General features: G+C 47.2%; 1 protein-coding gene across 1 annotated transcript in view; it reads right to left on the bottom strand.

Moving 5' to 3' along the window:
- The window catches only part of RBM11 (RNA binding motif protein 11), a 69,437-nt gene that overhangs the window by 14,072 nt on the left and 35,048 nt on the right, over positions 1 to 20,317 (bottom strand). The gene's annotated exons all lie outside the window — the stretch shown is intronic.

Raw genomic sequence — 20,317 nt, 5'->3', positions numbered from 1 at the left:
TCCTGATTCATCACATGCAATGAAGAGGATAGGGGGAAGGATTACCTTTAAGGCCACGGCCCCACTATCAGTATGTTTTCTCAGGAGTGGGTGATAAATGCAAAATGTGTGACTTGTTTTTATTATACCTTTTCTCTGATTGTTCCTCATCTGGTTTTGGATTCCACTCCTGAGAAAAAATACTGACCGAATACGGACCAAATACTGATAGTGGGACCGTGGCCTTACCCCATTTCTCACCCTTTGGGCTGCTATGTGATCCAAAACAGCTCAAGCAACATCATTTTTTATATACGCTTCATACACACAATATACACACAATAATTATTATATATATATAATTATATATATATATATATAATATATGTGTATATAATAATATACACACACACACTGTATATATACATATATACAGTACAGACCAAAAGTTTGGACACATCTTCTCATTTAAAGATTTTTCTGTATTTTCAGGACTATGAAAATTGTACATTCACACTGAAGGCATCAAAACTATGAATTAACACATGTGGAATTATATACTTAACAAAAAAGTGTGAAACAACTGAAAATATGTCTTATATTCTAGGTTCTTCAAAGTAGCCACCTTTTGCTTTGATGACTGCTTTGCACACTCTTGGCATTCTCTTGATGAGCTTCAAGAGGTAGACACCGGAAATGGTTTTCACTTCACAGGTGTGCCCTGTCAGGTTTAATAAGTGGGATTTCTTGCCTTATAAATGGGGTTGGGACCATCAGTTGTGTTGTGCAGAAGTCAGGTGGATACACAGCTGATAGTCCTACTGAATAGACTGTTAGAATTTGTATTATGGCAAGAAAAGCCTTACTTACCGGTAGCGGGATTTTTCGGAGCCCATGACAGCACCACGAGAGAGAGGATCCGCCCATCAAGGACAGGAAACCTACAGGTTAGAAAGGGCGGCCCTCTCTTCCCGCCTCAGTTTAGTTAACAGAGCATGAGAGTACCGCCAAGGTTAGTTATAACAAAACATAAATCACATTAAATACATTACTTTTCATCAATTTCCCGCAAGGGTGCACAAAAAGAAATCAACTCTACGGGAGTGCACAACACCAGTGAAGGGAGGGAATATAAAGGTGCTGTCATGGGCTCCGAAAAATCCCATTACAGGTAAGTAACTAAGCCTTTACTCGGTCTCCCATGACAGCACCACGAGAGAATTACAGAGACGAAGGAAATTAGGGAGGGACCACAGCTTGAAGCACCCTTCTCCCGAAAGTGAGATCTGCAGAGCCACCCAGATCCAATCTATAGTGCCTATAGAAAGTAGAGGGAGAAGACCAAGTGGCAGCCTTACAAATTTCCTCAATGGAAAGCCCTGTCTTCTCCGCCCAGGAGGTTGATACCGCTCTGGTAGAATGTGCCCTAAACCCCTCTGGTATCTCTTTATCCACCGAGGAGTATGCGAGGGAAATGGCCTCCTTGATCCATCTAGCGATTGTAGCCTTTGAGGCCTTACAACCCTTTCTAGCCCCCCGATAGCATATAAATAGGGACTTATCCTTTCTAAACCCACGTGATACATCTAAGTACTTTAGTACGCACCTCCTAACGTCCAAAGTGTGAAGCCTCTCCTCCTTTTGATTTTTGGGCGGGAAGCAAAAAGTCGGGAGAACTATCTCCTGGGTTCTATGGAATCGAGTGGCCACTTTAGGAAGAAAGGCTGGATCAGGTTTTAATATAATCCTATCGACCAGAATTTGCGTAAATGGAGGGCATATTGAAAGGGCCTGTAGGTCACTGACTCTCCTGGCTGAAGTTAGGGCTACTAACAGGACCGTCTTTAGGAAAATAATTTTGGGGGGGACCAAATCTAGTGGCTCAAAAGGAGGACTGGTCAAGGCATCCAAGACAAAATTCAAATCCCAGGGAGACATCTTTACTTTAGTAATGGGTCTACACCTAAAGGAAGCTTTTATAAAAAGGGCTATCCAATAGTTATCTGCAATATCGGAAGAAAATAAAGCTCCCAACGCCGACACCTGTTCTTTCAAGGTACTGGTAGTGAGACCCAATTCTAAGCCCTGCTGCAGAAATTCCAGAATTTTCCCAATAGGGGGGCCCTCCTCCACCTTAACTTCTGCAAAGGACAGAAACTTTCTCCAGGTCCTGGCATAGATACGGGTGGTAACAGGTTTTCTGCTAGCCAGGAGAGTATTCACTACATTTGCGGGGAATCCTTTGTTGGTCAATAACACCCTCTCAAATTCCACGCCGTCAAATGTAGACTCGAGGCTGGAGGATGGGAAAGGGGCCCTTGAGTGAGGAGGTCCGGAATCTCCGGAAGAACCCAGGGATCTGATATGGACATCTTCCGGAGACAAGGGAACCACGGTCTTTTGGGCCAAAAGGGGCATATGAGTATCATTCTGGCCCCGTCTGCCCTGATCTTTCTTATCACTGCTGGGAGCAGGATCATGGGAGGGAAAGCATATGCCAGAGTGAATCTCCAGGGAACCATGAAGGTGTCCACTGCCAGGGGTCCCTCTCTGGGGTCTAAGGAACAAAAATTTACCACTTTCCGATTGGCCCTTGTTGCGAATAAGTCCACAGTCGGAAGGCCCCACATTTCTACGATTCTGGAGAATATTTGCGTATTTAGGGACGACTCTCCCACTTTTACAGAAGTACGGCTGAGGAAATCCGCTGTGATGTTTTCCTTCCCTTTTAGATGAGTAGCCGAAAGAGAGGGACAATGATCTTCGACTTTCTGCAGAAGTGTGTTCGCTACCCTCATCAAGACTCTTGAGCGGGTTCCCCCTTGGTGGTTTATGTAAGCTACCGTGACTTGATTGTCCGAGAGTATACGGACATGCTGGCCCTGTAAATATATAAGGAACTAGTTGAACGCATGCTGCACCGCCAGAAGCTCCTTAGCATTTGATGACAACTGTCGCTCACTGCTTGACCAGGTTCCCTGTACTAATTTCCCTTCAAAGTGAGCTCCCCAACCTGCAGCACTTGCATCAGTGGACAAGACTGCAGTTGGACTACATTCCCAGGGAACCCCTTGAGCAAGATTGTCTTGTCGTAACTACCAACGAAGGGACCGTATGGCACGAGGACCTAGAGTAAACTCACGGTCTAGATGGCCCTCTAAAGCGGCGTTATTGTACAACACATCCCACTGAAAAGCTCTTGAATGTAATTGTGACCAACGAACCGCAGGAAAAGTGGAGGTGAAGGTTCCCAACAGTGACATGGCCTTACGGAGTGACATAGAAGGTTTACGTATACACTGTGCTACCAACCCCCGGATTCTATTAATTTTTTCTTCTGGAAGACAACATAGCTGTTTCCTAGAATCTAATATGACCCCCAGATATTGTTGTACCTTGAGTGGAGATAGTCTAGACTTTTCTAAATTTAGAAACCACCCCAAGCTCTTTAAGACAGACATGGTCTCCCGCAGGTGGGTCTCGCACTGAACAAACGAGTTCCCCACTATCAGGAGATCATCCAGGTAAGGGATAATTAGAATGTCCCTTTCTCTTACATGGGCCATAACTTCCGCCATTACTTTAGTAAAAACTCGCGGGGCTATAGCTAAACCAAAGGGGAGTGCAGTGTATTGAAAGTGTTTAACCACCCCGTCAATTTCAATGGCCAGCCTCAAGTATTTCTGATAGTCACTATGAATTGGGATATGGTAATACGCATCTTTGAGATCGAGCACTACCATATAGCAGTGGGGAAAAAGTAACTTTATTACGGATTTTAAAGACTCCATTTTAAAAGGTATGTATTTTAAGGAAATTATTCAGGGATTTCAGATTTATGATTGTCCCGAAACTTCCATCCGGTTTCGGAACCAAGAAGAGCGGGGAGTAGAAACAGAGACCCTTTTCAGCCTCCGGAACATCAATCAGGACGTGTTTTCTTATTAGGGCTTGTATTTCCGAACGAGGGCAGCCTGGTGTTCTGGGGAAGAACTGGAGGGAACAACCATGAATCTTTTGTGAGGCAATGCTTTAAATTGAAATTTAAGACCATACTTAATCAGGCTTAAAATCCAATTGCTATGAGAAATCTGTTCCCAAGCTGGGACAAATAATGACAATCTCCCTCCCACCAGGGCTGATTGTGTATCGCCTGGCTTCTGCTCAATTTTTGGAGACGGACCAAAGAGTAGACCTCTACCTTTTCGACCCCTTTCGTCAGACTTGTCTTGCTCCCTGAAATATCTTTTCCGGAAATATTTCCTCTTCCGGAACGATCTCCTAAAGGAGGGTAGAGCTACTGATGGAAACCCCTTCTTAGGGTCCCCAGCTTTCTCCAGTAAGTCATCCATGGTCTGACCAAAGAGGTATTCTCCTTCGCACGGGACTGTGCACAGTCTGGATTTAGTCTGTAAATCCCCCGGCCAGCATTTAATCCACAAGGCCCGCCGAGCTGCATTTGACAGTGCTGCTGATTTTGTTGCCAACCTTACTGAGTCCGCAGATGCATCAGCAAGAAAGGCTGCCGCCCCCTGAACCAGTGGAAGAGAAGAAATAATGTATTTCCTAGAAGCCCCATCCTTCAACTGACTGTTTAGCTGTTCAAGCCAAACCATCAGGGCTCTGGATGTGCAGGTAGCTGCTACTGTAGGCTTTAGTGCTCCCGCAGCTGTCTCCCATGCACCTTTCAAGAAAGTATCAGCCCATCTGTCCAGGGGGTCTCCCAATGCACCCGAATCATCGAACGGGAGGGAAGTTCTTCTCGCTGCTTTGGTAACAGCAACATCCAGTTTGGGTGCTTTTAACCAGGAGGAACACATAGCATCCTCAAATGGATATCTCCTTTTAAAGGATGGAGAAACACTACCCTTCTTGTCAGGCTTTCTCCACTCCTCATCAATGAGGTCTTTCACCTTTGAATTTACCGGAAAGCCCCTTCTTTTCTTTAGTCCCAGACCACCAAACATCACATCCTCAGCTGACTTCTCTGCCCTCGTGTCCACTATCCCCATTGTAGATCGGACAGCCTTTACTAGGGCATCAACCTCCTTCAGGGGAAAGCACTGTCTATCTGGCTCACTGTCAGAAGAAGAGAAGGCGGTCAGAGTCTGAACCCGACTGGGTTTCTTGAGGAATATGCCCAGACTCTGAACCCTGCAAGGCTTTGCCTATTTCTTCCCTTATTAAAGTTCTTAGGCCTAGGGAAAAATCTGGGGTTTCCTCCGACATCATGTTGCTAATACAAAGCTGGCATAACTTCTTGGTATATGAATCAGGGAGTGGACAGCTACATAAGGCACATTCTCTGTGTTTGGATTTTGAGGAACATTTCTTGCTCTAAAAGAAAGTTATAGATAGAAAGAAGGAGGAAACATTAGTAGAACTTTTACGAAGATTCCACTCACCCCACAGAACCTTCGGTACCGTAGAAGCAGAAGAATCCAACATGCTTGGCGAGGAATCACGCCGCACTGGACCGTCCTTCCTGCTCTTAGTGGTAGCTTTTCTAGCTGAACGACCAGACCCTAGCCGGGAATGACGCTGCACCACTAGTTGTGAGGGCTCCCCTGAGGGCTGCTTCTGCAGCAGATGATGTTGCCTAGGTGACAGCTCTTGTGAATCTCCCATAGCTTACACTGTAATAATGGGCTGGGAAGCACCTCTGTATGTTACCAGACCCTTTATATACTGGCCATACCGGTACCATGTGTGGGTGTGCCTTTTTTTTTTTCTCTACCCAGGAGGGCGTTACCTGCTCCTTGGTCTTCCTCCCCAGGTGGCCAGGTGGGTTCATCGCCCCAGGTGGGCTCCTCGCCGCCAGGTCCTTTACACACCCGGCGTTCTGCTGCTCGCGCGCACTTCCTGGATGCGCGCGAGCTCCGGCCCCTTCCGGTGACGTCACAGGCCCGGCAAACCGGAAGTCACGTCACTAGGCCGCGCCTGTCACGTGCCCCGCAGGCGCGACCTGGATCTCCTGCGATTGTAGCAGGGGAAGGAAGCCCGCTAGCAGCCCCACACCTGGCGGACATCTACCTCCCCGTGAGGCGATGTCGCGCCCACCGCAACGCTCACGGAGGCACCCCACTGAGCCCTACCGTGGCGTCTCCAGAGGACTGGGACGGACCGGCTCCAACCACATGCTGTGGCCCTCTCTGGGACAGGAGTCCAACTTCTGCAGGTAAACCTGCGAGGTCTCCCATCATTGACAGGAAACCTAAACTGAGGCAGGAAGAGAGGGCCGCCCTTTTTAACCTGTAGGTTTCCTGTCCTTGATGGGCGGATCCTCTCTCTCGTGGTGTTCTCATGGGAGACCGAATAAAAAGCAGCTAAGTAAAGAAAAACGAGTGGCCATCATTACTTTAAGAAATTAAGGTCTATCAGTCCGAAAAATTGGGAAAACTTTGTAAGTGTCCCCAAGTGCAGTTGCAAAAACCATCAAGCGCTACAAAGAAACTGGCTCACATGAGGACTGCCCCAGGAAAGGAAGACCAAGAGTCACCTCTGCTTCTGAGGATAAGTTTATCCAAGTCACCAGCCTCAGAAATCGCAGGTTAACAGCAGCTCAGATTAGAGACCAGGTCAATGCCACACAGAGTTCTAGCAGCAGACACATCTCTACAACAACTGTTAAGAGGAGACTTTGTGCAGCAGGCCTTCATGGTAAAATAGCTGCTAGGAAACCACTGCTAAGGACAGGCAACAAGCAGAAGAGACTTGTTTGGGCTAAAGAAGACAAGGAATGGACATTAGACCAGTGAAAATCTGTGCTTTGGTCTGATGAGTCCAAATTTGACATCTTTGGTTCCAACCACCGTGTCTTTGTGCGACGCAGAAAAGGTGAACGGATGGACTCTACATGCCTGGTTCCCACCGTGAAGCATGGAGGAGGAGGTGTGATGGTGCTTTGCTGGTGACACTGTTGGGTATTTATTCAAAATTGAAGGCATACTAAACCAGCATGGCTAGCACAGCATCTTGCAGCGGCATGCTATTCCATCCGGTTTGCGTTTAGTTGGACCATCATTTATTTTTCAACAGGACAATGACCCCAAACACACCTCCAGGCTGTGTAAGGGCTATTTGACCAAGAAGGAGAGTGATGGGGAGCTAGACCAGTTGACCTGGCCTTCACAGTCACCAGACCTGAACCCAATCGAGATGGTTTGGGGTGAGCTGGACCGCAGAGTGAAGGCAAAAGGGCCAACAAGTGCTAAGCATCTCTGGGAACTCCTTCAAGATTGTTGGAAGACCATTTCCGGTGACTACCTCTTGAAGCTCATCAAGTGAATGCCAAGAGTGTGCAAAGCAGTCATCAAAGCAAAAGGTGGCTACTTTGAAGAACCTAGAATATAAGACTTATTTTCAGTTGTTTCACACTTTAAGTATATAATTCCACATGTGTTAATTCATAGTTTTGATGCCTTCAGTGTGAATGTACAATTTTCATAGTCATGAAAATACAGAAAAATCTTTAAATGAGAAGGTGTGTCCAGACTTTTGGTCTGTACTGAATGTATACATATACACTGTATGTATATATACACATATATATATATATATATATACACACATATATATATACACACATATATATATACACATATATATATATACACATATATATACATATATATATATATACACATATATATATATATATATACACACACATATATATATACACATATATATATACATATATATATACACATATATATATACATATATATATATACACACATATATATATACACATATACATACACACACACACATATACATATACACTGTGTGCAGAATTATTAGGCAAGCTGTATTTTAGAGGATTATTTTTATTATTGATCATCAACTATGTTCTCAATCAACCCAAAAGACTCAAATATCCAAGCTTAATATTTTTGGAAATTGGAGTGGGGTTTTTTAGATTTGGCTATCTTAGGAGGATATCTGTATGTGCAGGTAACTATTATTGTGCGGAATTATTAGGCAACTTAATAAAAACCAAATATAATCCCATCTCACTTGTTTATTTTCACTAGGTAAGCCAATATCAGTGCACAAAATTTAGAAATAAACATTTCTGACATGCAAAACCAAAAAAATTAGTGATCAATATAGCCACCTTTATGATGACACTCAACAGCCTTCCATCCATAGATTCTGTCAGTTGCTTGATCTGTTTTCGATCACCATTGTGTGCAGCGGCCACCACAGCCTCCCAGACACTGTTCTGAGAGGTGTACTGTTTTCCCTCCCTGTAGAGCTCACATTTTATGATGGACCACAGGTTCTCTATGGGGTTCAGATCAGGTGAACAAGGGGGCCATGTCATTATTTTTTTCTTCTTTTAGACCTTTACTGGCCAGCCATGCTGTGGAGTAGTTGGATGCATGTGATGGTGCATTGTCCTGCATGAAAATCATGTTTTTCTTGAACGATACCGACTTCTTCCTGTACCACTGCTTGAAGAAGTTGTCTTCCAGAAACTGGCAGTAGGTCTGGGAGTTGAGCTTCACTCCATCCTCAATCCGAAAAGGTCCCACAAGTTCATCTTTGATGATACCAGCCCATACCAGTACCCCACCTCCACCTTGCTGGCGTCTGAGTCGGAGTGGAGCTCTCTGCCCTTTACTGATCCAGCCTCTGGCCCATCCATAGTCACTCTCATTTCATCAGTCCATAAAACCTTTGAAAAATCAGTCTAAAGATATTTCTTGGCTCATTCTTGACGTTTTATCTTATGTTTCTTGTTCAAAGGTGGTCGTTTTTCAGCCTTCCTTACCTTGGCCATGTCCCTGAGTATCGCACACCTTGTGCTTTTTGATACTCCAGTAACGTTGCAGCTCTGAAATATGGCAAAACTGGTGGCGAATGGCATCTTGGCAGCTTCATGCTTGATTTTCCTCAATTCATGGGCAGTTACTTTGGGCCTTTTTTGACCAACACGCTTCTTGCGACCCTGTTGGCTATTTGCCATGAAACGCTTGATTGTTCGGTGATCACGCTTCAAAAGTTTGGAAATTTCAAGACTGCTGCATCCCTCTGCAAGACATCTCACAATTTTGGACTTTTCAGAGCCCGTCAAATCTCTCTTCTGACCCATTTTGCCAAAAGAAAGGAAGTTGCCTAATAATTAAGCACACCTTATATAGGGTGTTGATGTCATTAGTCAACACCCCTCCTCATTTCAGAGATGCACATCACCAGATTTACTTAATTGGTAGTTGGCTCTCAAGCCTATGCAGCTTGGAGTAGGACAACATGTATAAAAAGTATCATGTCATCAAAATACTCATTTGCCTAATAATTCTGCACACAGTGTATGAGTGTATGTGTATATATATATTATATATATATATATATTTTAATACAGCGGGCGAAATAAGTACTGAACACGTCTCCAGTTTTCTAAGTAAATATATTTCTAATCTATGGTGTGATTTCTCTGCCCGTGTGCATTGGATGGGTTGTTACAAAGATCTGGTGAGAATTTCATGTCAATAGCACCTTGTGTATTACAGTAACTTACTAGAACTTTTACTTTTTGGTCACATTTTGCTTCAGTGCCCTTTTGACATTGGCAGCTAAAGCAATTTCTTTCAAAGTCTTAGTCTGCTGTTTACCATGAAATGTCAGCTTTGCTAATTAAACGTGGGTTTATGCTACTTGATTTTGTGTAAATATTTATCAATCAGTGGTCGTTAAACATTTTGTTTACTCAGGCAGACAAGACTTCAGATGCACAAGGAACAATCGGTAATAAATCACACAGGCTGCTATTCTTCTTTTGTGCAAGGGCAGCCCGTTTACACTGTACAATAATTGGGAAACAAGCGTTCCTAGAAATGGCCCTTACAGGGAATCTGTCAGTAGGATCGTTCCTACTGAGCTTATGGGATGTAGGTCATAGGAAGCTGAATAAACTGATGATACCTTGATATGTGAATGAGCTGTTAAAGGGGCTGTCCAGGCTTGGGGTACAAGTCTGTAGCCCTTCTATGTGACAGCACACTTGTGAACCCTCACAGCACGCACGGTCATCATAATCCGATGCTGACTAGACGTGTGTGACCTTGCTCAATACAAGTCAGTTGTAGTGACTGCAGACACCCCCTTTAAGATCTATGGGCCGGACATCGATCTCCCGGAGAATCTGCTTCCAGAGCTTATTTTAAATCAAATGGGGAATACTAGTGTGAGACATGTAATGACTGACAGTCTGCTCTCCTGATCTACATGTCTCTCACTGGTAACGTCCCCATTCATTTATAATAATCTCTAGAGGCAGATTCTTGGGGAGATCCATGTTCGGCCCATAGATCTTAACAGCTCAATTACATATTAAGAAAAATGTGGAGTTTTTCCGCTATAAGACATCAGATCGCAGACATCAAGGTATCATTTTATTTAGCTTCCTATGACCTGCTTGCCCATATAGATGGCTACTGACAGATTCCCTTCAAGTCTTCTTTTCTGTAACTTTCTAAATTTCTTCCCAGGAACTTTGCCATCTTGGCATTTTCTACGCACACCTAAGGGGGTAAAGGTCCTTTTTATACCCCCATGAATCTAAATATTTACTAAGCATGAAACATTTGTTCTGTGTGTCGGTGACTTGTTTTTTGCGTTGCTTTAATGAATGAAGGACTTTTCAATCCCACTACTCAATGTTTCCCTTCGCAGCTAGAAAAGAATAGATGAAAAGATTACCTAAACTACTGTATAAAGACAGGAGAAAACTCAGCACATGTCCAGATTATTCGTCCTTTCACTCAAAACCTGTACGGAAGCAAAATCTGCTGCTCTTAACTGCCAAAATAAGGTAAAACTGCTGTTGGTGTACACACCAGTCTAATATGTCCCGGTACATGTTATTTATTAGGTCATCCATTTTTTTTTTTTTTGAGTGGTCGATTCCTCTTCTTCAGTATTCTGCCAGCACTATACAAGTTAAAACTTCCTTTTCATTACTTCCCAGCATGCACTCCACCTACCTGAACTGAAATCCCACCTTTCTAGCATGTCGGTATGCTGCTTAACAGGCAGGAGCAGAGAGAAAACGTGGCCTAGCTTCATGTAACCAGTCTTGTTGTCTCTGCAGCTGGGGATGGATTGCACCTGACAGCAGGCAGTAGGTAACTTGTGGATGGAACTTTAGAATGATTTTTGGGCAAAAAAGACATAGTTCCTTACCGGTAAAGGGATTTCTCAGAGCCCATGACGGCACCACGGAGAGAGGGGATCCACCCTTCAAGGACAGGAAACCTACAGATAAAAAGGGCGGTGCCTCTCTCCCACATCTGTTTTTTACAGAGCAGAGAGGACCCCCGGATTAGTAATACAAATTTTAACATTTTTAAGGAGTTTATCAGGAACACCTTGTGACTACATATAAGTAACAAATGTACGGGTGCCGTCATGGGCTCTGAGAAATCCTGTTACGGGTAAGTAACGTAGTCTTCCTCCTTCCCCCATGACGGCACCACGGAGAGAATTGCAGAGAAGTTTCGTTAGGGAGGGACCACCGCTTCCAGAACCCTAATACCAAAAGTAAGGTCTGAAGAAGAGGTTAGATCCAGCCAGTAGTGTTTAAAGAATGTAGAGGGGAAAGACCAGGTTGCAGCTCTACATATCTGTTCTATCGAAGCGCCGGCTTTTTCCGCCCAGGAGGCTGCTACTGCCCTTGTCGAGTGAGCTTTCAGATTCTCCGGCCCGGTTTCCCTGCTTGACGAATATGCCAGGGAGATGGCGTCTCTTATCCATCTTGCCAGTGTGCCCTTGGAAGCTTTTTGTCCCTTACGAGGTCCCTGGAAGCACACAAAGAGAGCCCTATCCTTCCTACACTCCTGTGTGGCCTCTAAGTATTGGATAATGCACCTTCTGATGTCTAAGGTGTATAGGTCTTTTTCCCCCCTGTTCTTAGGACTAGGGCAAAAGGAAGGGAGGATGACCTACTGAGATCGATGAAAGTGTGATCCCACTTTAGGAAGGTATGCTGGGTCAGTCCTAAGTGTCACCCTGTCCTCTAGGATTTGTGTGAAGGGGGGGCCCTGCCGATAGAGCTTGTATGATGCTAACTCTTCGTGCCGACGTGAGAGCTACTAAGAGTGAAGTCTTAAGAGATAGGGTTTTTAGAGATGCATCCGCTAAAGGTCCGAAGGGATGTTTGGTTAGGGCTGTAAGGACTAAGTTTAAGTCCCAAGGAGGAGTATTTTGGGAGGGGATGGGCCTAGACCTGGATGATGCTTTGATGAATCTAGATATCCACCTATATTTGGCCAGGTCGCAATTGTATAGGGCTCCTTTTGCCGCAACTTGAACTTTCAGTGTGCTTGTGGCCAGACCCCATTCTAACCCCCTTTGTAGGAACTCTAAGATGGAAGTAATAGGGACCTCCCCTTGTACCTTAGAACCTGAATATGAGAGGAATTTTTTCTAGGTTTTACCGTAAAGCCTGGTAGTTATGGGTTTCCTACTCTGTAGTAGAGTGGAGATCAAATTTGGGGAAAAACCTCTATCCTTTAAGAGCGCCCTCTCAAAATCCAGGCTGTCATATGTAGATTTGCTACCTGAGGATGGAGGACCGTTCCCTGGAAAAGGAGATCCGGAATTTCCGGAAGAACCCAGGGGTCAGAGGTGGACATTATCCTCAGCCAGAAAAACCAGGGCCTCTTTGGCCAGAAGGGAGCTATCAAAATTACGTTTGCCCTGTCTTCCCTCAGAACTGCCGGAATCAGTGCGATCGGGGGAAAGGCATATGCTAGCTGGTGGTTCAATGGGACTGTAAATGCATCTAGTGCTGCTGGGTTCCCCTTGGGGTTTATCGAGCAGAATATGTCTACTTTTTTGTTCTGCCAGTTGGCGAATAGGTCTATGGAACGGTATCCCCACATTTCCGTGATTTGGTTGAACACTAACTGATTCAGCTCCCATTTGCCATCTCAGCTGGGTTCGACTCAGGAAGTCCGCAGTGAGATTTTCTGTACCTTTTATGTGGAGTCCAGACAAATTGTTCTCGGCTAACAGGAGGATGGATTTTGTTACTTTTAGTAGAGAATGGGACCGGGTCCCCCCCTGGTGATTTAAATACGCTACTACTACCCGGTTGTCCGAGAACACTCTTACATGGTGGTCCTGTAGCGTGTTTTGAAATTCTGAGAGGGCGAATTTTACCGCTAGAAGTTCCTTCATGTTGCAGGATACATCTTTTAAGTCCTTTGTCCAGACGCCTTGAGCTATTTGGTCGTTTAAGTGAGCCCCCACCCCCTGGGGATTGCATCTGTGGTCAGGACCTGAGAGACTGAGATCGTCCATGGAACGCCTCGGGTTAAACTGTCCACCTTCGCCCACCATCTTAGGGAAAGTAAAGTTTTTGATGACAAAGTTAGTTGATCGTCTAAGTGCCCTTTTAGCGATTTTTCTGCCCCCAAGATTTCCCATTGTAAGTCCCTGGTATGTATCTGGGCCCAACGGACACCCGGAATACAGGCAGTCATGGAACCCAGAAGGGACATTGCTTTTTGCAGAGTCATAGAGTTGTGGTCCTTTACTTGAGATATGAGCTATCATTTTCTGAATTTTTTCTGCAGGGAGACAGCACTCCTGATTCCTGGAATCTAATAAAATGCCTAGAAACTCTTGTACTTGGTCCGGCTCCATCTTGGACTTTTTTAGGTTCAAAAGCCAGCCTAAGTTCGTCAAGGAATCCATGACACTTGCCAGTTGGTCATTGCAATGATGGAAAGAGTTGCCTATTATCAGCAAATCGTTCAGGTATGGGGTAATCAGAATGTTTTGCTCCCTTAGATGGGCCATTACCTCCACTATCTTTGTGAAAACCCGTGGGGCTATGGCTAGACCGAATGGGAGGGCCGTATACTGGTAGTGTTTGACTATTCCCTCTATCGATATTGCTACCCTTAGGAATTTCTGGTAATTTCTGTGTATGGGGACGTGATAATATGCGTCCTTCAGATCCAGAAAAGCCATAAAACAGTCTGGAAACAACAGTTTTACTGACAACTTTATTGACTCCATCTTGAAGGTTTGAACCTTCAGAAATTTGTTCAATATTTTCAGGTTTACAATTGTCCTGAAAGTCCGGTCCGTTTTTTTTCTTAGGAACAGAGGGAAGTAGAATCATTTGCGCTCCTCCTGGACAGGGACTTCTTGAAGGACTGTTCTATTAGACCTAGAATTTCTTGTTCTAGTGCTAATTGTTCTACTTCGGACGACCTCTTGGGGGTTATGACTAAGTTTGGTCGGGGAATGGAGTGGAACTGAAATTTTAGACCTGTTTATCATGTCTAAAATCCAAGAGCTGTTTGATATCTTTTCCCAGGCTGGGAAGAAATGAAGAAGTCCCCCCCCCCACCTGGGGCTGACCCTCATTGGGCAGGTTTTCTATTGTCACTGGGGGGTCTGTTAAACATAAACCCTTTAGTTTTTTTCTTCCTATCCTCCCACCTATCCTGGTCTTTGGGGGTTTCCTGCAGATAAATTTCCTGCTCCGAAAGGGCTTCCTGTAAGAAGTACTAGAGAGGACAGGGAAACATTTTTTTGTTATCCCCAGCCTTGTCGAGGATATCGTCAAGTGTGGGTCCAAATAGGAACTCACCCTCACAAGGAATGGAGCACAGCTTTGATTTTGTTTGATTTGCGCCTTTCCTTACTGGTATGGAACCTAGTATGTTATCCCTGGATGTTTTGTTTTTAAGTTGTGTCTCTAGTTGGTCTAGCCAGACCATTAATGATCTGGATGTACATGAGGCTGCAACTGCGGGTTTTAACCCTCCCCCTGCAGGCTCCCAAGCTCCTTTTAGGAAGGCATCAGCTTTTTTATCCATTGGGTCCTTCAGTACCCCCCATGTCCTCAAATGGCAGGGAAATTTTTTTAGAGGCTTTAGCTATTGATACATCTAATTTTGGCGCTTTTTCCCAGAACGAACATACCGGGTCCTCAAAGGGGTATTTCCTCTTAGGGGACAACAGACCCTTTCTTTCCGGCTTTTTCCACTCTCTTTTAATCAGGGAGTGGACTTTGTCATTTCTTTTGTTCCAGGCCACTGAACATCATGTCCTGGACCGATTTCTTTGGGCGAGGATCTACCAACCCCATGGTGGACCTGACTGCTTTAATTAAATTGTCCATTCCTTCTATAGGGAAACAGCTACGTCCCCCTCCATCCCCGGAAGATGCTGAGGATGAAGATAAGAAGGACGAATCTGAGTCTACCCCCTCCCCATCCGAACTGCTAGATCCCTGGTTTTTCTCCCATGTGGTGGGCAAAGAGCGCAGGTCCTATGTTTGGACTTGCCCGTACTCTTCCTTCCCTGATGAGAGAAGAAAAAAGAAGGGGGACCCTAATTATAAAGTGAACTTTCACTAAGATCACTTACCATCCTGCTGTAAGAGAGAGTACCGGATTTGGAGAGGAACCCGTTCCTGTAGATGTGTTTTTCCTCCAGATTGACGCCCCACTAGAGTCCTTGCCGCGCTGCGAAGACCTGCCAAAACGCCCGCTTCTGCCGTTACCTTGCTCGTGCTGGCGGGAAGGGTCACTGGGGGGTCCTTTCGCATGCTTCCCTTGTTGCGGTGGTGGTGAGTGGGGGTGCAGGGACTGCACATCCTGTAGCTCCTGCTCGCTCATAGCTAGTGCCAGAGTGTGCTAAAGAAGCACTTCCCCAGTGCTTACTCCCAGTATTTGAACCCATACAGGGCTCCACCCCTCCTCAGCTGGCTTGAATTTCCAATCAGCCAGCCGCAGGGCATTTGTGCGCTGCACCGTCCCTTGGGGGTTATGAGGGTGCACCTCTCCCAGTGTGTGGGACCCCCCCCCCCTGCTGTGCTGGGCGCTATGCGTGGTGCAGCTGTCCGGTCCAGGGGTCCCGCGCGCGTCCAGTCACGCCGACTACCCAGTGGCGTACCGCGGCACGAGTCATGGGGAGGTGCCCAGCGCGCGCACTCATGCGCAGTGGGACCCGGAAGTCCCAGGCCTACTCACCGCCCTGGACACGCTGACACCATCGCAGAACGTGACGGCTCCAGCCTTCTTCTGCGCAGCGTCTCCCTGCCACCCTGGAGGCCCACTGACCTCAGCGGTGGTGCTTCAAGACGCCACGCCAGCCGAGGCAGGGAACCCCCGCTGCCTGAGCAAGTCTGGCCGGGCCTGGTATGTTATCATCGTGATTTTTCTTCTTCTTATAAACACTGTAGGCCCCCATCAAGGACAGGAAACCAACTGATGCGGGAGAGAGGCACCGAACTTTTTATCTATAGGTTTCCTGTCCTTGAAGGGCGGATCCCCTCTCTCCGTGGTGCCGTCATGGGGGAAGGAGAAAAAGGAGATTTGTGTGTACTCACCATAAAATCTCTTTCTCTTAGCCTCTAATTGGGGGACACAGGACCATGGGTGTTATGCTGCTGTCCACTAGGAGGCGACACTATGCATAATCTGAAAAAGATTAACCGTGGCTCCTCCTCTGCAGTATACACCCCTGAACGGCGTCAGCCTTCTCCAGTTTTGTGCAAAAGCATTAGGAGGAACGTAACATGGATAACATAACCATGCCTATAAGAAGGCAACTATGTACGAGCTCAAGAAAAAAACAAATATGAGAACTCAACATAACGGCCCGGAACGGGCAACAGGGTGGGAGCTGTGTCCCCCAATTAGAGGCTAAGAGAAAGAGATTTTACGGTGAGTACACAAAAATGTCCTTTACTCTGTCGCCTCATTGGGGGACACAGGACCATGGGACGTCCCAAAGCAGTCCCTGGGTGGGAAGCAATGGACGAATATTGTGTAGACAGGTGCCTACAATTGGGGCACCGCCACCTGCAGAATACGTCTACCCAGGTTCGCGTCTGCTGAGGACTGGGTATGAACCCTGTAGTGTTTGGTAAACGTGTGTAGGCTAGTCCAGGTGGCTGCCTTACACACTTGTTGTGCCGAGGCCTGGTGCCGAATGGCCCAGGAGGCCCCTACTGCACGTGTAGAGTGTGCCGTAATACCTGCTGGAAGAGGAGAATTTTTGAGGCGGTAGGCCTCTTGTATGGTGAATTTGATCCACCTGGCAAGGGTAGCTTTGGAAGCTGGTAGACCCTTGCGGCCACCTTCCAGAAGAAGGAAAAGAGAATCAGACTTCTGGAAGGGCGCAGTCCTAGACACATAGATACGCAATGCCCTGACAAGGTCAAGCGCATGCAGAGCCTTCTCCACTCTATGAACCAGGACCGGACAGAGGGATGGCAGTGAAATTTCCTCATTGAGGTGGAAGTTGGACACAACCTTCGGAAGGAAGGATGGGACAGTACAGAGAACTACCTCGTCCTGGTAAAAAGCCAGGAAGGGTCATCTGGAGGAGAGTGCTGTCAGTTCAGACACCCTGCGTAGCGAGGTGATTGGCACCAGGAAAACCACTTTCTGGGATAGAAGGCGGAGTGAGACTTCTGTAAGGGGTTCAAAAGGTGTTTCCTGCAATGCTGTCGGCCCCAGGTTGAGGTCCCAAGTTTCTAGTGGTCGTCTGTAGGGGGGAACCAATCGGGAAACCCCCTGAAGAAATGTCCTTACTTGCGGCTTGTTAGCAATCTACCTCTGAAAAAGCACTGAGAGAGCTGACACCTGGCTCTTAATGGAGGCCAGGGACAGTCTGGCCTCCAGACCCGATTGGAGAAACCCAAGTACCCTGGGGAGGGAATAAGGGAATGGGGTCTGGCAACAAGAGTCGCACCAGGTAAAGAAGGCTTTCCAGGTACGGTAATAAATCTTAGCAGAGGTTGGCTTCCGTGCCCTGATCATGGTTCCAATGATGTCCGGCGAGAACCCTGACTGGGTTAGAACCCAGGTCTCAATTGCCACGCTGTCAAATTGAGGGCCCCTGAGTTCTGGTGGTAGAACGGGCCTTGTGACAGAAGATCCGGGCGGTCGGAGAGACGCCAGGGGACGTCTGCTGTGAGCTGTTCAATGTCGGCGTACCATGTACGTCTGGGCCAGTCCGGTGCGATTAGGATGGTTGGAACTCCCTCTTGCTTGATCTTCCTCACCACTCTGGATATCAGGGGGGAGAGGTGGAAAAATGTACAGGAGCTGGAACTGGGTCCAGTACTGAACCAGGGCGTCCGCTCCTAGCGCCCGCAGGTTGTGTGTTCTGGCCATGAAGTCGGAGACCTTGGCATTGAAGTGGGATGCCATTAGGTCCACGTCCGGAATCCCCCAGCGATGGCAGATCTGGCGAAAAACTTCAGGATGGAGAGACCACTCTCCCGAGTCCATTCCTTGCCGGCTAAGGAAGTCTGCTTCCCAGTTGTCCACACCCAGAATATGGACCGCAGAGAGAACCGAACCTGTGTCTTCCGCCCAGTGGAGAATTTGTGTCACTTCTCGCATCGCCTGGGCACTGCGGGTCCCCCCTTGGTGATTCACATATGCCAGAGCCGTGGCATTGTCCGACTGTACTCGGATGTGAGAGGCTGCCAGTAAGTGATGGAAGGCTCTCAATGCCAGGAGGATGGCACGAATTTCCAAGATGTTGATGGGCATGGCCGCTTCCGCTGGGGACCACTTGCCCTCTGCTCTGTCGTGTAGGTGCATCGCACCCCAACCAGTCAGGCTCGCGTCGGTGGTCAGAACCTTTCACTGACCCGTGAGAAATGATTTCCCCTTTGTTAGTGAGGTTGGCTTGAGCCACCAGTGCAGGGACCTCCTGGTTGACGACGTCAGCTGGAACTCCCTGTCGAGAGAAAAAGGGTTCCTGTCCCATGACTTGAGGATGGCTAGTTGGAGAGGCCTGAGGTGAAGCTGGGCAAATGGGAATGCTTCTATTGCCGCCACCATCCTGCCAAGGACTCTCATGGCAAACCGGAGAGATCGAGGGGGTTTGCTGAGGAGGGTGCGAACTCCTAGATGGAGAGGCAGTGCCTTGTCCTTGGGAAGGAGCACTAGACCCCTGAAAGTGTTGAATAGCATTCCCAGGAAGGTCAGAGACTGACTCGGGGTTGGTGAGGACTTTTGTAGGTTGACTAACCAGCCCAGGCAACTCAGAGTGTCGATTGTGATTGAGACGCTGAGCTCGCAGTCCTTGAAGGTGGGAGCCTTGATAATGAGATCGTCCAGGTATGGAACGACTACTATGCCTCTGGAGTGGAGTGCAGGACGTCCATGGTGGCTGCCATGACTTTGGTAAACACTCTGGGAGCCGTGGCAAGTCCGAAAGGGAGAGCCACGAACTGGTAGTGGTCCTGGTCGATTGCGAACCTGAGAAATCTCTGATGGGCGGGTGCAATTGGTATATGCAGGTATGCGTCTTGTATGTCTATGGAGGTGAGAAATTCTCCCTTCTCCATGGACGCAATGATGGACCGAAGGGACTCCATGCGGAAGGGACGTACCCGTACATATTTGTTGAGCTGTTTTAAGTCCAGTATGGGCCGTATGGGCCGTACGCCGCCTCCTTTCTTGGGGACTACGAATAAATTGGAGTAGAACCCTCGGAAGCACTCGGCCCCGGGGACTGGTACTATGACTCCTGCTTGAAGAAGCGAGGAGACCGCTTGGTGGAAGGCACGAGCCTTGGCTGGTGGTTTTGGGGGAACAGAAAGAAAGTCTGTTTGGTGGGTTGGAAGTGAACTCTTGTATCCTGAAGACACTAGTTCCCTGACCCACCTGTCTTCTGTAATAGGCAGCCAGACTTGATGAAAGAGTAAAAGACAGCCGCCTACAGGTGGGGTGTCTTTAGGAGTCCGTGAGTCATGATGAGGAGGAAGTTGAGATTTTCCTCCTTTGAACTTTGACTGGCCTGCTTTTGACTGCTAGGTCTTGTCCGACTTTTGCGTCGACCTCGAGTTGTCCCTGCGAGGGGTGCGGTTGCTATTTTGTGCTGGCTGCGAGACGGACCAGCCCAAAGAGTTCCGAAAGGATCGAAATAGAGTTTGGTTACGCTTCTTGTAAGTGCGTTTGGGCTTCAGTTGGGGGAGAGAGGTACTCTTACCCCCGGTGGCGTTGGATATCATCGTGTCCAACTGTTCACCAAAAAGTCGACCACTGAGGTACGGGAGGTGCGTGAGGGACTTCTTTGAGGCTGTGTCTGCCTTCCATTCCCGCAGCCAGAGGATACGCCGAATCGTGATGGCGTTTGATGCTATCCCCGCTGCACCCCTTGCAGAATCCATAGCTGCATGAAACATGTAATCAGCTACAACTGCTAATTGAACCGCTTGGTCCGACAGCTCAGAAGCAGATACTGGGAGGCCAGCTTGTAAATTTTGGGCCCAAGCCATGATGGCCTTGGCAGCCTAAACTGAAGCGAACGAGGGAGCTAGGGAGGCCCCTGCGGCCTC

Source organism: Phyllobates terribilis, unplaced genomic scaffold (assembly GCF_046119375.1).
Source record: "Phyllobates terribilis strain yellow unplaced genomic scaffold, ASM4611937v1 Scaffold_2__4_contigs__length_985480577, whole genome shotgun sequence".
In the NCBI taxonomy this organism is placed as follows: domain Eukaryota; kingdom Metazoa; phylum Chordata; class Amphibia; order Anura; family Dendrobatidae; genus Phyllobates; species Phyllobates terribilis.
This window is presented reverse-complemented; position numbering and strand designations above follow the sequence as displayed.